At 37.9% G+C, this 14,803-nt stretch overlaps 1 protein-coding gene across 2 annotated transcripts in view; it reads left to right on the top strand.

Moving 5' to 3' along the window:
• The window catches only part of gpatch11 (G patch domain containing 11), a 72,467-nt gene that overhangs the window by 19,697 nt on the left and 37,967 nt on the right, over positions 1-14,803 (top strand). The gene's annotated exons all lie outside the window — the stretch shown is intronic.

Here is a 14,803-nt window from a genome sequence, read left to right as displayed (position 1 = left end):
CAAAGGTTTATACAATGAAGTACCAAGCCATGCATTCTGCCTTTACAAACATTTCTGAAGGAATGAGTTGTTGTTAAGATCCTGTGTGAAATCTGTACTTTTTTATTCTTCTATTATTTATTTTTTTACATGCTTTCTTAAAAAAATCCAGTTTTGACAACAGCAGATAAGTTGGACCTGCCAAATGTGAAGCTAACAAAATTCCTTAACTGTACTCCAGAAGCTTATATGCATGGGTTACCATGGCAAATTGCAAGTGTGCAAAAGCAAATTGTCAAGTGTGGTGCAAAGTGTCCCACCTTTGGACTCTTTGGATTCAGAACTCTGGAGACATGTTCTGTGTTGTCTTATGGATGAGTCTTGATTTGATGAAGGCTAATTACCTACTTGACTGCATTGTGCCAACTGTAAAGTTTGGTGGAGGAGGGATATTACTGGGAGGTTTCAGGGGTTGACATAGGCACCTTATAACCCCTTTTCCACCAGCATGGAACCAGTCCAGTTGCTGTTTGCAACCCTAATTTTACACCAACCTAAATTGGTTTGTGAACCACAAGATTTTGTTACCAGATGGAACCAAAGAAGAGTAGCTTCTTCATTTTTAACTTTCACTATGTCCATGGGTGTTTTGAGCTAAAGTGGCTTCAGAAACAATTCAAGAGCATCAAATAAAGCAGTATCATGCAGCAGAGCTGGATCAAGTCACTGGCAGCATGTCATATAAATAAATAAAAAGGATATAACAAATACTACATATTTAGGTTTCCTGGGGTTGTGTTTAGCATGGCACAAGGTGCGCTGGCTAATCATCTCGACTGTTCACAAGTTCAGCAGAACAGGGTAACATTTTCACACATGTATGTTATATTAGTATGATCAGAAGCCACTGTAAAAATCCAAAAACCATGCAAATATCATCTGATTTATATCTGACTCTGGTGCTGAATTCAGTTACAGCAACAATAGAAATGAGAACCGCTGCCACATATGCTCTTCTTTATGAATAGAAAAAAAATTCCCACAGACACGCTCCCAGAAGTGTGGAAGCTGTTATAGGTGCAATGGAAGACCAACTCCATGTTAATATCAGTGGATTTAGAATGGGATGTCATAACAGTTCGTGTAGGTGTCCCAGTACGTTTGTCCATATACTTTGTCTAGTTCAGGGGTCGGCAACCCACGGCTCGAGCCGCATGCGGCTCTTTGATCCCTCTGATGCGGCTCAGCTTTTGAAAATAATTACTGAGTATTTAATTAAGATATTTTTTATTTAGTTTGTTCATTTTCAAAATGTAATTCTATGAAGATTATGGCGATCTTGTAACATCTAAAATATTTTAATATTTAAAATATTTTGTCGCTCTTAATACACGTCACATCTTCCAATGTGCGACACCTGCCAGTGTGCGGTTTCTTGAACTTTTTGACAGCTGACTGCACAGCGCCAGTAAAAGGATGACGGCACGCAGAGAGAACACAGCATTTTTGTTTGCTGCCAGTGGATAGTTTAAGTTCAGCATTTTTTTCCCCATTACTACAAGGGCTCAAATAGACATTGAGTATTTTATTTAACCTTCAACCCAACGTCTTTTTTTTCGGAGTTAAAAATGTTTTGTTGCATGCAGAAATGTTATTTCATTTTTCTGCAGTCGTTAATTAATTTCATAAATGTAACACAGTATAGTTTGTTTATACATAGCACAAAGGCAAAAAAAACCCCTGTTATATGCAGTGTTATTTCATGTAACATTTCAAACGGATTTTGTGGCTCCCAGTGTTTTCTTTACTGTGTGAAACGGGTCCAAATGGCTCTTTGAGTGGTAAAGGTTGCCGACCCCTGGTTTAGTTATTAATTTCAGCTACAGTTAGTAGTCATAAGGCTAATTTAGAAGACCTTATTTTTAGGGTCCTAGCACGTAGTGTGGGGACCCTATAGCGATTGTCGGTTTTTTTCTTATTATTATTAGGGGTCCAAGCACTGCAAGTGCTGGAGCCCTATTGTTTTTGTTCTGTTTTTTCCGCTTTTCATGGTCCTAACACGTAGTGTAGGACCATATTGTAATTGTTAGGATTTTTCTTATTAGGGGTTCGAGCATGAAGTGCTTGAAACCCTATTGTGTTTGTTCTGATTTTAATTTGTTATTAGGGGTTCGAGCACGAAGTGCTTGAAACCCTATTATAATTGTTAGGATTTTTATTTTTATTATTAGGGGTTCGAGCACAAAGTGCTTGAAACCCTATTATAATTGTTAGGATTTTTATTTTTATTATTATTCTTCCGGTTCTTTTTCTGCACTACAAACGATCGCACAGCCCAAACCGTAAGGCCTACAGACTTGAGGCTTGGTCAGTAGGTAGTAAACCCTCCCGCTACTCAGGCGCAAAAAATCAGACTGATTGGCCTCATGGGGGCGCTACAGCGAAGGACAACGCATTTTCTTACGGGGCTCCTACCACGTGAGGCGTAGAGACGAAATTTTTTTTCCCCCTGATTCCTTGAGTCCTGCCGAATCAAAAAGGTCGATACAACCACTAAGCTCCGCCCACTTAGATTTTTTGCTATTTTGCATAATTTGCAAAACCTACTTTTGCGAACTAGTCTGTGGATTTTTGTCCAATTCTGTTGAGCATGGTGCCAAATTGTTTGTAAGAGTCTGGAGGTTAATAATTATCCAAAAAATGTTAGAATTCGGATTCAAGATGGCCGCCATATGCAAATGAACCTCTTCGGCTCTTCGTCTGTTTTACTTAAAAATTCATAACAATTGTATACTTTACTCAAATGTGTTCAATTTGCATATTGAACTTACTCTCATGATTCTGAGGTACCAAGTCAAAGGAGGAACCAATATTCATATAGGGGGCGCTGTAAATGCTACAAGTGTATATCTCAGCATCCGCAAGGCAGTTTGAACCATCCTTTGGCATGCTGCTTCTATGGGCAAAGCTATAAGTGGAAAATTAAGGACAACGCGATTCGGGCAAAATTGTGATCGTCATCGGCCAATTAGTTTTCAGCAGCTGTTTGACTACCTTAACAAGGTCCAATCATCATGAGACTTGACTGGTATGTTCCTGGGGTCACTTCCTAAGTGCATAAAAAATTACGTAACGATAGCCACTAGGTGGCGCTATATCAAGAAAATGTGATATATCTAAGCAAAAATTAAGTGTATCGACACGCAGTTTGCAGCTTTGTATACTCTGCAGATGGCCTAACAACTTTGTAATTGCAAGTGTTGTGAAAAAATGCATCCTTTTTTCTCAATAACCAGTTGTTCAAAATTGAACTTTTTCGAACTAGTCCGTGGAATTTGGCTCTATTCCAAAACAATTGACTTTGTTGGAATCTGCAGAGTCTGTAGGTAAATAATTATCCAAAAAAGTACAACATTTGGACACACTGTTGAAACAATAAATCAATTAGTCCAAGTGTGCTGAGTTTTTACATTCTTTCAGCTGTATCTCAAACAAATGAAGCCCAATTAAGACCACAATTTACATACATATGTAGAGTCTTACCCTGAAGGAGCCTGTACAATATGACAGAAATCCATCAAAAGGGAGAGCTACAATTACACAATTACATGTTATGTGCAGTTTCTGTGTTCATGCTGGATTTCTGTAATTGGGAGGGGCCTGTAAGCCACATACTGATGAAAGTTCCACATTTTATTATCAATAATTAAAGTTCAGGTCCTTAGGATTCCTCTGATACCATATATGTCCATGTGAATGAAATATTCAAAGAGCAGTACCTGATTAAAAAATCTCTATGTGCATTTGTAACAGCTCAGCTCCTCTATGGGACAGTAGTAAATTGTTTCACCAGCAGGTGGCACTCTAAGGCCATATATTGCTTTGTTCATCTACATTCAAGAACTTATTTCTCTGTACAGGTCAAAAGTCATAACATATGAACAAAAATATTTATCATAATTAAAAACGGTGCTCACCAGTCATATCATGTCCTTTGCTAAACTAAAACAAATGGTTCATTAGCACTTGTGAAACCTCACTGTCCAAAACTGCTTAGGGTCTCTCTGTACTGATGCTCCTTACACCAACACTAAGGCCTCATTGTGCAGATCCTTGCTTTAATGGACACCTCATGGACACGTGACATGCAGTTAGTGAGTGATGTACTTAATCCGATTCCATGTTGTTGTTGATATTTACTATACACAATGGCTGCCATTGGCCACTGAGGTTTCAGCAGCTCTTTGAAAGGCCCAACAAGGCCCAATCATAAAGAAATATTTACAGGGTGTCTATGGGGCACTTCGTAAGTACATGAGACATTTCCAAATGTTAGCTGCTAGTTGAAGATATAACAAAATCATAGATTCATTTTTACCTTGTTTGGCCTAAATGGTTCATGTGTCCTAAGGCCTCATTGACCTCTCAGACTGGCCAAAGGTCCCAATTAGGCCCATTCGTGTTAGGACCATGCCATGCAGCTATATTTAGGGGTTCAAGCACGAAATGCAAAGCATACTTTTGTCAATAAGTCTGTGCATTTTTGTCCAATTCTCTTGAGCATGGTGCCAAAACGTTCACATGAGTCTGACACTAGGTAATTATAGAAACAATGTTGACATTTTCATTCAAGATGGCCTCCATATGCAGATGAACCTCTTCGGCTTATCACAAGTTTTACTTGAATGTCTGTAACTCCTCCATACTTTATTCAAATGGGTTCAAATTTCAGATTCTACTTAAGGACATGATTTTAAGGGTACCATATCAGCGATGTAGGCCTATTGTTTCCAAACAGGCCTATTCTGCGAGAACCCCGTTAATTGTCGCTTGCGGCTATATTTATTATTATTATTCTTCCGGTTCTTTTTCTGCACTACAAACGATCGCACAGCCCAAACCGTAAGGCCTACAGACTTGAGGCTTGGTCAGTAGGTAGTAAACCCTCCCGCTACTCAGGCGCAAAAAATCAGACTGATTGGCCTCATGGGGGTGCTACAGCGAAGGACAACGCCTTTTCTTACGGGGCTCCTACCACGTGAGGCGTAGAGACGAAATTTTTTTTCCCCCTGATTCCTTGGGTCCTGCCGAATCAAAAAGGTCGATACAACCACTAAGCTCCGCCCACTTAGATTTTTTGCTATTTTGCATAATTTGCAAAACCTACTTTTGCGAACTAGTCTGTGGATTTTTGTCCAATTTTCTTGAGCTTGGTGTCAAAAGGTTCGCAGGAGTCTGAAGCTTAATAATTATCAAAAAAACGTTGACATTTCAATTCAATGTAGCTGCCATATGCAAATGAACCTTATCGGCTTATCGCCCGTTTTACATGAACAGCTGTTACTTCTGCATACTTTACTCAAATGGATTGCAATTTCAGATTCTGCTTAGGGACATGATTTTGAGGTAGCATGTCGTCGGTAGTGCCAAAATTCACATAGGGGGCGCTCTAAATACTAGAAATTCATATCTCAGCATCCGCAAGTCCGATCGGTCCGCCGCTTGGCATACAGCTGCTTTAGGCAAGGCTCTAAGTGGAAAATAAAGGACAAGTCGATACTCGCCAAATTGTAACGTCATCAGCCAATCAGATCTTAGCAGCTCCCTGACAAGCTTGACAAAGGTCAATCATTATGATACTTGACTGGCATGTCCATGGACGCACTTCCTAAGAGCAGAAGACGTTTCGTAACGATAGCCACTAGGGGGCGCTATAACAAGAAAATATGTAATATCTCAGCGAAAATTAAGCATATTGACATGCAGATTGCTGGACTCTGTACTCTTTATATTGCCTAACAACTTTGTAATAGCAAGTATTGTCAAGAAATGTATTGTTTTTTCTTATTGGCCAGTTGTTTGAAAATTGAGGTTTTCGAACTAGTCCGTGGAATCTGAAGCTATTCCCAAACAATTGGTTTTGTTGGAATCTGTAGAGTCTGTAGGTAAATAATCTTTAAAAAAAGTATGACTTTTTAACATTGTGTTGTCACAACATGTCAATAAACTGAAGTGTGAGCTGCTTTATAGGTTCTTTCATCTATAACTCCAAGAAAAGAAGCCCAATCCAGACCAAACTTTATAGGATTATGTAAGACCATACCCTGAAGGAGCATGTCTCTTATGGCCTAAATCCACCCAAAGGGGGCGCTACAATTGGACAATAACTTATTAAAAAGTTTTTTTGTGTTATAGCGCCATCTAGGATTGCAGTGGCACCACAATTTAATTATGACATCTGCTCCTCAGGCTTATCAAGCTTGTGAAATTTTGAAATGTTTGGTGAAAGCGTTTTTGAGTTATAGGTGTATATATGTGTGCATATATAGCATGTATTTGACTTGTGGAATACATGCTGGATCTCTCTTTTTGGGAGGGGCCTGTAAGCTACATAGTAATAGAAGTGCAAAGTTTTTTGATAATTATTAAAGTTCAGATCCTTAGGATTCAGCTGATACCACATATGTCCATTTTCGCTAAATATTCACATAGTAGTACACGCCCAAATACTTTTGTTTATGCATTTATAACTGGGCCATAAATATTGGAAAGTACTTATTTCTCATCAGCAGATGGCAGTCTAAGACTACACATTTTGCTGTGGATGTGAGTTGTTATGCCAAATGCAATGTGGAGCAAATGCAAATGAACCTCTTCGGCTTATCACAAGTTTTACTTGAACGTCTGTAACTCCTTCATACTTTACGCAACTGGGTTCAAATTTCACATTCTACGTAAGGACATGATTTTAAGGGTACCGTATCAGCGATGTAGGCCTATTGTTTCCAAACAGGCCTATTCTGCGAGAACCCCGTTAATTGTCGCTTGCGGCTATATTTAGGGGTTCGAGCACGAAGTGCTTGAAACCCTATTGTGTTTGTTCTGATTTTAATTTGTTATTATTAGGCTTCTGAGCACGAAGTGCAAAGAAGCCTTTTGTTTTTGTTCTGATTTTTATTATTATTATTATTATTATTAGGCTTCCGAGCACAAAGTGCAAAGGAAGCCTATTGTTTTTGTTCAGATTTTTATTATTATTATTATTATTATTATTCTTCCTAATAAAATTCTGCCTTAAAACGGATCGCACAGCCCAAACCGTAAGGCCTACAGACTTCATATTTGGTCAAAAATTAGTAAACCCCCCCGCTACTCAGGCGCAAAATATCAGCTTGATTGGCCTCAAGGGGGCGCTGCAGCGAAAGAAAACGCTTTCATTAAAGGATTTTCCACGCCGTGTGGCGTAGAGACGAAATTTTTGTTTCTACATGATCCTTGGGTCCCGATGAATCAAAAAGGTCTATACAACCACTAAGCTCCGCCTACTTAGATTTTTTGCTAATTAGCATAATTTGCAAAATTTATTTTTGTGAACTAGTCCCTGGATTTTTGTCTGATCCCCATGACCTTGGTGTCAAAACGTTCACAGGAGTGAGCTGGTCAATAATTATCAAAAACATCCAGACATTTCGAAACAAGATGGCCGACATATGCAAATGAATGTGTACCGTGAATTGCAAATTTTACTCAAACATCTGTAACTCCTTCATGCTTAACTCAAATCTGATGACCTTTCACACGTTGCTTCTAGACATGATTCTGAGGTAGCATGCATTTGCTGTTGCATGAAATATTATAGGGGGCGCTGTTATAGCTAACAATGTCTTTTGGCTAATATCTCAGGATCTACAAGGTCAATTAAGTTGACATTTGGCATGCTGGTTCTGTCAGCAAGCCTACATATGGGAAATTAAGGACGACTCAATACGGGCACGTTTAACGATGTCAACAGCCAATCAAATTTCAGTTTTATTTCATCATTTTTTTGACAGGCTTAACAATGCCCAATCATCATGGCATTTGCATGGTATGTTCATGGATACACTTTGTATTTGCAAAAAAAAATTTCGTGTTGATAGCCACAAGGGGGCGCAATTTATTTTTTAAACATGAAATATGGAATATCTCAGTGAAAGTTTAACCTATCGACATGCTAATAGTTTCATAATACACTCTACCAAGTGTCTAACAATATTGCAATTGAAACTATTTTAAAAACATGTATAGATTTTCTTCAATTGTCAGGTATGTGATTAAGGAATTTATCGTACTAGTCCGTGAGTTTTGATCCTATCAACACACAATTGGTCTCATTGCAAAGTGTATTGTCTGTAGGTAAATAATTATCAAAAAAATGTTTAGATTTGGACACGCTGTTGCTGCAATACGTCAACAAACACAAGTGGGCGGAGCCTGATGCACTCTTTTAGCTATAACTCATTCAAACTTTACCCAAATCAAACCAAAATGGGTACACATGTGCATGGTACTACTCTGAAGAAGTGGATCAATTATGATCAAAATACACATAAAGGGGGCGCTAGAATTGGAAAAAATACTTTAAAATATATTTTTAATTTGTTATAGCGCCACCTATGGATGCAGTACCAACAAAATGTATTGATCTGTTCTGAAGCACATATGAAAGAAGCTTGTGTTTTTTCATAACATTTGGCAAAAGCATTTTTGACTTACAGCTGTTTATGTGTCATGTTTAGAGTGCAAGTTACACACCAGTGTTTAGCAGAGCCTGGATACCACGCAGTAATGAAATTTCAACTTTTTTTTGATAATTATTAAACTTCAGGTTCTTGTGATTCTGCTGATACCACATATGTCCATATTAAGTCATTAAGCACAGACTAGTTCGCGGTCAAACATATGTGAGTTATCCTCAGCAATGTATTCAAAGGCATTATTGAAGAGTCCCCCTTCCCCCCTTCCATCCTATTCCTTCTGACATGCTCTCTGCCTCTTATCTCTCTCTATTTCTCTCTCTCTCTCTCTCTCTCTCTCTCTCTCAGATTCAAATAGCTTTACTAAGAGACAACAGTGGTAAATAATAAAAATAATAATTAAAATAAATATTTTTCCAACATTTCCAAATTGATATATATATATATATATATATATATATATATACATACACACAAGCTGTATATGTGTACCTGTATAGCATATGCATACATACTTATTGGGCATATGTTGTAAGTAGTGATGCATGGGTTATACTGAAATCGGTGCTACCCACTGTCTCTCAGGCAGTGACAGACTGATACACACTGTGCAGTGAAGAGGGCTGAGAGCCCATCATCCAAGGATTATCTTGTCTTATCTTATTATTAGCAAAATGTAATGATTTGTTTTGGAGCACATATGAAAGAAGCTTGTGACGTTTCATAACATTTGATAAAAGCATTTTTGAGTTACAGCTGTTCATGTATGATATTTTTAAGGCAAGTCACAGAACTCTTTTAGTAGCATCTGGATGCCATGCAGTAATGGAATTCCACATTTTTGTTAATAATCCTTAAGGTTCAGGTTCTTGTGATTCTGCTGATACCAAATATGTGCATATCAGGTCATAATTCAGATTGTAGTTCATGTTCAAATGCATGTGGGTAAAGCTCCAACAGCACTGCTTGGTTTGATCCACAAGGTCTAGTACAACACACCACCACCAGATGGCAGTGTTGCACTGTGAATAATCCACCACCCATCTCATAATGCTTAGCAATGGTGCTTGAGGCTCACAGACAGAAATCAGAAATTTTGGATCTCTTAAGTAAGCAGAGAGTATGCAATGTTGTGTATGATCTCAAAGTGGCAAAAGTAAGCAAATTTATTGCCTACAAAGCGAGGAAGCCGTAAATCGCCGCTTGCGGCTATATTTAGGCTTCCGAGCACAAAGTGCAAAGGAAGCCTATTGTTTTTGTTCAGATTTTTATTATTATTAGGCTTCCGAGCACAACGTGCAAAGGAAGCCTATTGTTTTTGTTCTGATTTTTATTATTATTATTATTATTCTTCCCCCAAAATTCACCTGAAACGGATCGCACAGCCCAAACCGTAAGGCCTACAGACTTGGTACTGGGTCACCAGATAAATAAGGTCAGACTCTACGATCGTGCAAAATAACAGCGTATTTGGCCTCAAGGGGGCGCTGCAGCGAAGAAAAACGCTTTCATTAAAAGATTTTCCACACCGTGTGGCGTAGAGATGAAATTTTTTTTTCTACATGATCCTTGAGTGCTGATGAATCAAAAAGGTACATACAACCACTAAGCTCCGCCTACTTAGATTTTTTGCAAATTAGCATAATTTGCAAAATCTATTTTCGTGAACTAGTCCCTGGATTTTTGTCTGATCCCCATGACCTTGGTGTCAAAACGTTCACAGGAGTGAGCTGGTCAATAATTATCACAAACATCCTGACATTTCGAAACAAGATGGCCGACATATGCAAATGAATGTGTACCGTGAATTGCAAATTTTACTCAAACATCTGTAACTCCTTCATGCTTAACTCAAATCTGATGACCTTTCACACGTTGCTTCTAGACATGATTCTGAGGTAGCATGCATTTGCTGTTGCATGAAATATTATAGGGGGCGCTGTTATAGCTAACAATGTCTTTTGGCTAATATCTCAGGATCTCCAAGGCCAATTAAGTTGACATTTGGCATGCTGGTTCTGTCAGCAAGCTTACATATGGGAAATAAAGGACGACTCAATACGGGCACGTTTAACGATGTCAACAGCCAATCAAAGTTCAGTTTTATTTCATCATTTTTTTGACAGGCTTAACAATGTCCAATCATCATGGCATTTGCATGGTATGTTCATGGACACACTTTGTATTTGCAGAAAAATTTTCGTGTTGATAGCCACAAGGGGGCGCAAATTATTTTTTAAACATGAAATATGGAATATCTCAGTGAAAATTTAACCTATCGACATGGTAATAATTTCATAATACACTCTACGTAGTGTCTAACAATATTGCAATTGCAACTATTTAGAAAAAAATTATAGATTTTCTTCAATTGTCAGGTATGTGATTATGGAATTTATCGTACTAGTCCGTGAGTTTTGGTCCTATCAACACACAATTGGTCTCATTGCAAAGTGTATTGCCTGTAGGTACATAATTATCAAAAAAATGTTTAGATTTAGACACGCTGTTGCTGCAATAGGTCAACAAACGCGAGTGGGCGGAGCCCGATTCACTCTTTTAGCTATAACTCATTCAAACTTCACCCAAAACAAACCAAAATGGGTACACATGTGCAAGATGTTCCTCTGAAGAAGTGTTTCAAATATGATCAAAATGCACATACAGGGGGTGCTAGAATTGGAAAAAATACTTAAAAATAAGTTTTTTATTTGTTATAGCGCCACCTATGGATGCAGTACCAACAAAACGTATTGATCTGTTCTGAAGCACATATGAAAGAAGCTTGTGTTTTTTCATAACATTTGGCAAAAGCATTTTTGACTTACAGCTGTTTATGTGTCATGTTTGGAATGCAAGTTACACACCAGTGTTAAGCAGAACCAGGATGCCATGCAGTAATGAAATTTCAACTTTTTTTTGATAATTATTAAACTTCAGGTTCTTGTGATTCTGCTGATACCACACATGTCCATATTATGTCATTAAGCACAGACTAGTTCGCGGTCAAACATATGTGAGTTATTCTCAGCAATGTATTCAAAGGCATTATTGAAGAGTCCCCCTTCCCCCCTTCTCCTTCTGACATGCTCTCTGCCTCTTATCTCTCTCTCTCTCTCACATTCAAATAGCTTTACTAAGAGACAACAGTAGTAAATAATAAAAATAATAATTAAATTATATATTTTTCCAACATTTACAAATTGATATAACATATGAATATATATATATATATATATATATATATATATATATATATATATATATATATATATATATATACACACACAAGCTGTATATGTGTACCTATATAGCATATACATACATACTTATTGGGCATATGTTGTAAGTAGTGATGCATGGGTTTTACTGAATTCGGTGCTACCCACTGTCTCTCAGGCAGTGACAGATTGATACACACTGTGCAGTGAAGAGGGCTGAGAGCCCATCATCCAAGGATTATCTTGTCTTATCTTATTATTAGCAAAATGTAATGATTTGTTTTGGAGCACATATGAAAGAAGCTTGTGACGTTTCATAACATTTGACAAAAGCATTTTTGAGTTACAGCTGTTCATGTATGATATTTTTAAGGCAAGTCACAGAACTCTTTTAGTAGCATCTGGATGCCATGCAGTAATGGAATTCCACATTTTTGTTAATAATCCTTAAGGTTCAGGTTCTTGTGATATTGCTGATACCAAATATGTGCATATCAGGTCATAATTCAGATTGTAGTTCATGTTCAAATGTATGTGGGTAAAGCTCCAACAGCACTGCTTGGTTTGATCCACAAGGTCTAGTACAACACACCACCACCAGATGGCAGTGTTGCACTGTGAATAATCCACCACCCATCTCATAATGCTTAGCAATGGTGCTTGAGGCTCACAGACAGATCAAAATCAGAAATTTTGGATCTCTTAAGTAAGCAGAGAGTATGCAATGTTGTGTATGATCTCAAAGTGGCGAAAGTAAGCAAATTTATTGCCTAAAAAGCGAGGAAGCCGTAAATCGCCGCTTGTTATTATTATTATTCTTCCCCCAAAATTCACCTGAAACGGATCGCACAGCCCAAACCGTAAGGCCTACAGACTTGGTACTGGGTCACCAGATAAATAAGGTCAGACTCTACGATCGTGCAAAATAACAGCGTATTTGGCCTCAAGGGGGCGCTGCAGCGAAGAAAAACGCTTTCATTAAAAGATTTTCCACACCGTGTGGCGTAGAGATGAAATTTTTTTTCTACATGATCCTTGAGTGCTGATGAATCAAAAAGGTACATACAACCACTAAGCTCCGCCTACTTAGATTTTTTGCAAATTAGCATAATTTGCAAAATCTATTTTCGTGAACTAGTTAGGCTTCCGAGCACAAAGTGCAAAGGAAGCCTATTGTTTTTGTTCTGATTTTTATTATTATTATTATTATTATTATTATTATTATTATTCCGAACAAAAATTCTGCCTTAAAACGGATCGCACAGCCCAAACCGTAAGGCCTACAGACTTGGTACTTGGTCAAAAGATAGTAAACCCTCCCGCTACTCAGGCGCAAAATATCAGCTTGATTGGCCTCAAGGGGGCGCTACAGCGACAGAAAACGCTTTCATTAAAGGATTTTCCACGCCGTGTGGAGTAGAGACGAATTTTTTTTTTCTCCATGATCCTTGGGTCCCGATGAATCAAAAAGGTACATAGAACCACTAAGCTCCGCCCACTTAGATTTTTTGCTAATTAGCATAATTCGCAAAATCTATTTTCGCGAACTAGTCCCTGGATTTTTGTCTGATCCCCATGACCTTGGTGTCAAAACGTTCACATGAGGGAGCTGGTCAATAATTATTACAAACATCCTGACATTTCAAAACAAGATGGCCGACATATGCAAATGAATGTGTACCGTGAATTGCAAATTTTACTCAAATATCTGTAACTCCTTTATGCTTAACTCAAATCTGATGACCTTTCACACGTTGCTTCTAGACATGATTCTGAGGTAGCATGCATTTGCTGTTGCATGAAATATTATAGGGGGCGCTGTTATAGCTAACAATGTCTTTTGGCTAATATCTCAGGATCTACAAGGTCAATTAAGTTGACATTTGGCATGCTGGTTCTGTCAGCAAGCCTACATATGGGAAATTAAGGACGACTCAATACGGGCACGTTTAACTATGTCAACAGCCAATCAAATTTCAATTTTTTTTCATCATTTTTTTGACAGGCTTAACAATGCCCAATCAACATGGCATTTGCATGGTATGTTCATAGGCACACTTTGTATTTGCAGAAAAAATTTCGTGTTGATAGCCACAAGGGGGCGCAATTTATTTTTTAAACATGAAATATGAAATATCTCAGTGAAAATTTAACCTATCGACATGTTAATAATTTCATAATATACTCTACCTAGTGTCTAACAATATTGCAATTGCAACTATTTAGAAAAAAATTATAGATTTTCTTCAATTGTCAGGTATGTGATTATGGAATTTATCGTACTAGTCCGTGAGTTTTGATCCTATCATCACACAATTGGTCTCATTGCAAAGTGTATTGCCTGTAGGTAAATAATTATCAAAAAAATGTTTAGATTTGGACACGCTGTTGCTGCAATACGTCAACGAACACAAGTGGGCGGAGCCCAATGCACTCTTTTAGCTATAACTCATTCAAACTTCACTCAAATCAAACCAGAATTGGTACACATGTGCATGGTATGACTCTGAAGAAGTGGATCAATTATGATCAAAATGCACATACAGGGGGCGCTAGAATTGGAAAAACTACTTAAAAATATGTTTTTTAATTTGTTATAGCGCCACCTATGGATGCAGTACCAACAAAATGTATTGATCTGTTCTGAAGCACATACGAAAGAAGCTTGTGTTTTTTCATAACATTTGGCAAAAGCATTTTTGACTTACAGCTCTTTATGTGTCATGTTTAGAATGCAAGTTACACACCAGTGCTAAGCAGAGCCTGGATGCCACGCAGTAATGAAATTTCAACTTTTTTTTGATAATTATTAAAGTTCAGGTTCTTGTGATTCTGCTGATACCACATATGTCCATATTAAGTCATTAAGCACAGACTAGTTCGCGGTCAAACATATGTGAGTTATTCTCAGCAATGTATTCAAAGGCATTATTGAAGAGTCCCCCTTCCCCCCTTCCCTCCTATTCCTTCTGACATGCTCTCTGCCTCTTATCTCTCTCTCTCTCTCTCTCTCTCTCTCTCTCTCTCTCATTCGAATAGCTTTACTAAGAGACAACAGTAGTAAACAATAAAAATAATTATTAAAAT

This window comes from Hoplias malabaricus, chromosome 8, assembly GCF_029633855.1.
Source record: "Hoplias malabaricus isolate fHopMal1 chromosome 8, fHopMal1.hap1, whole genome shotgun sequence".
Lineage (NCBI taxonomy): Eukaryota > Metazoa > Chordata > Actinopteri > Characiformes > Erythrinidae > Hoplias > Hoplias malabaricus.
The sequence above is the reverse complement of the archived record's forward strand: the minus strand, read 5'-3'. Positions and strand labels throughout refer to the sequence as shown.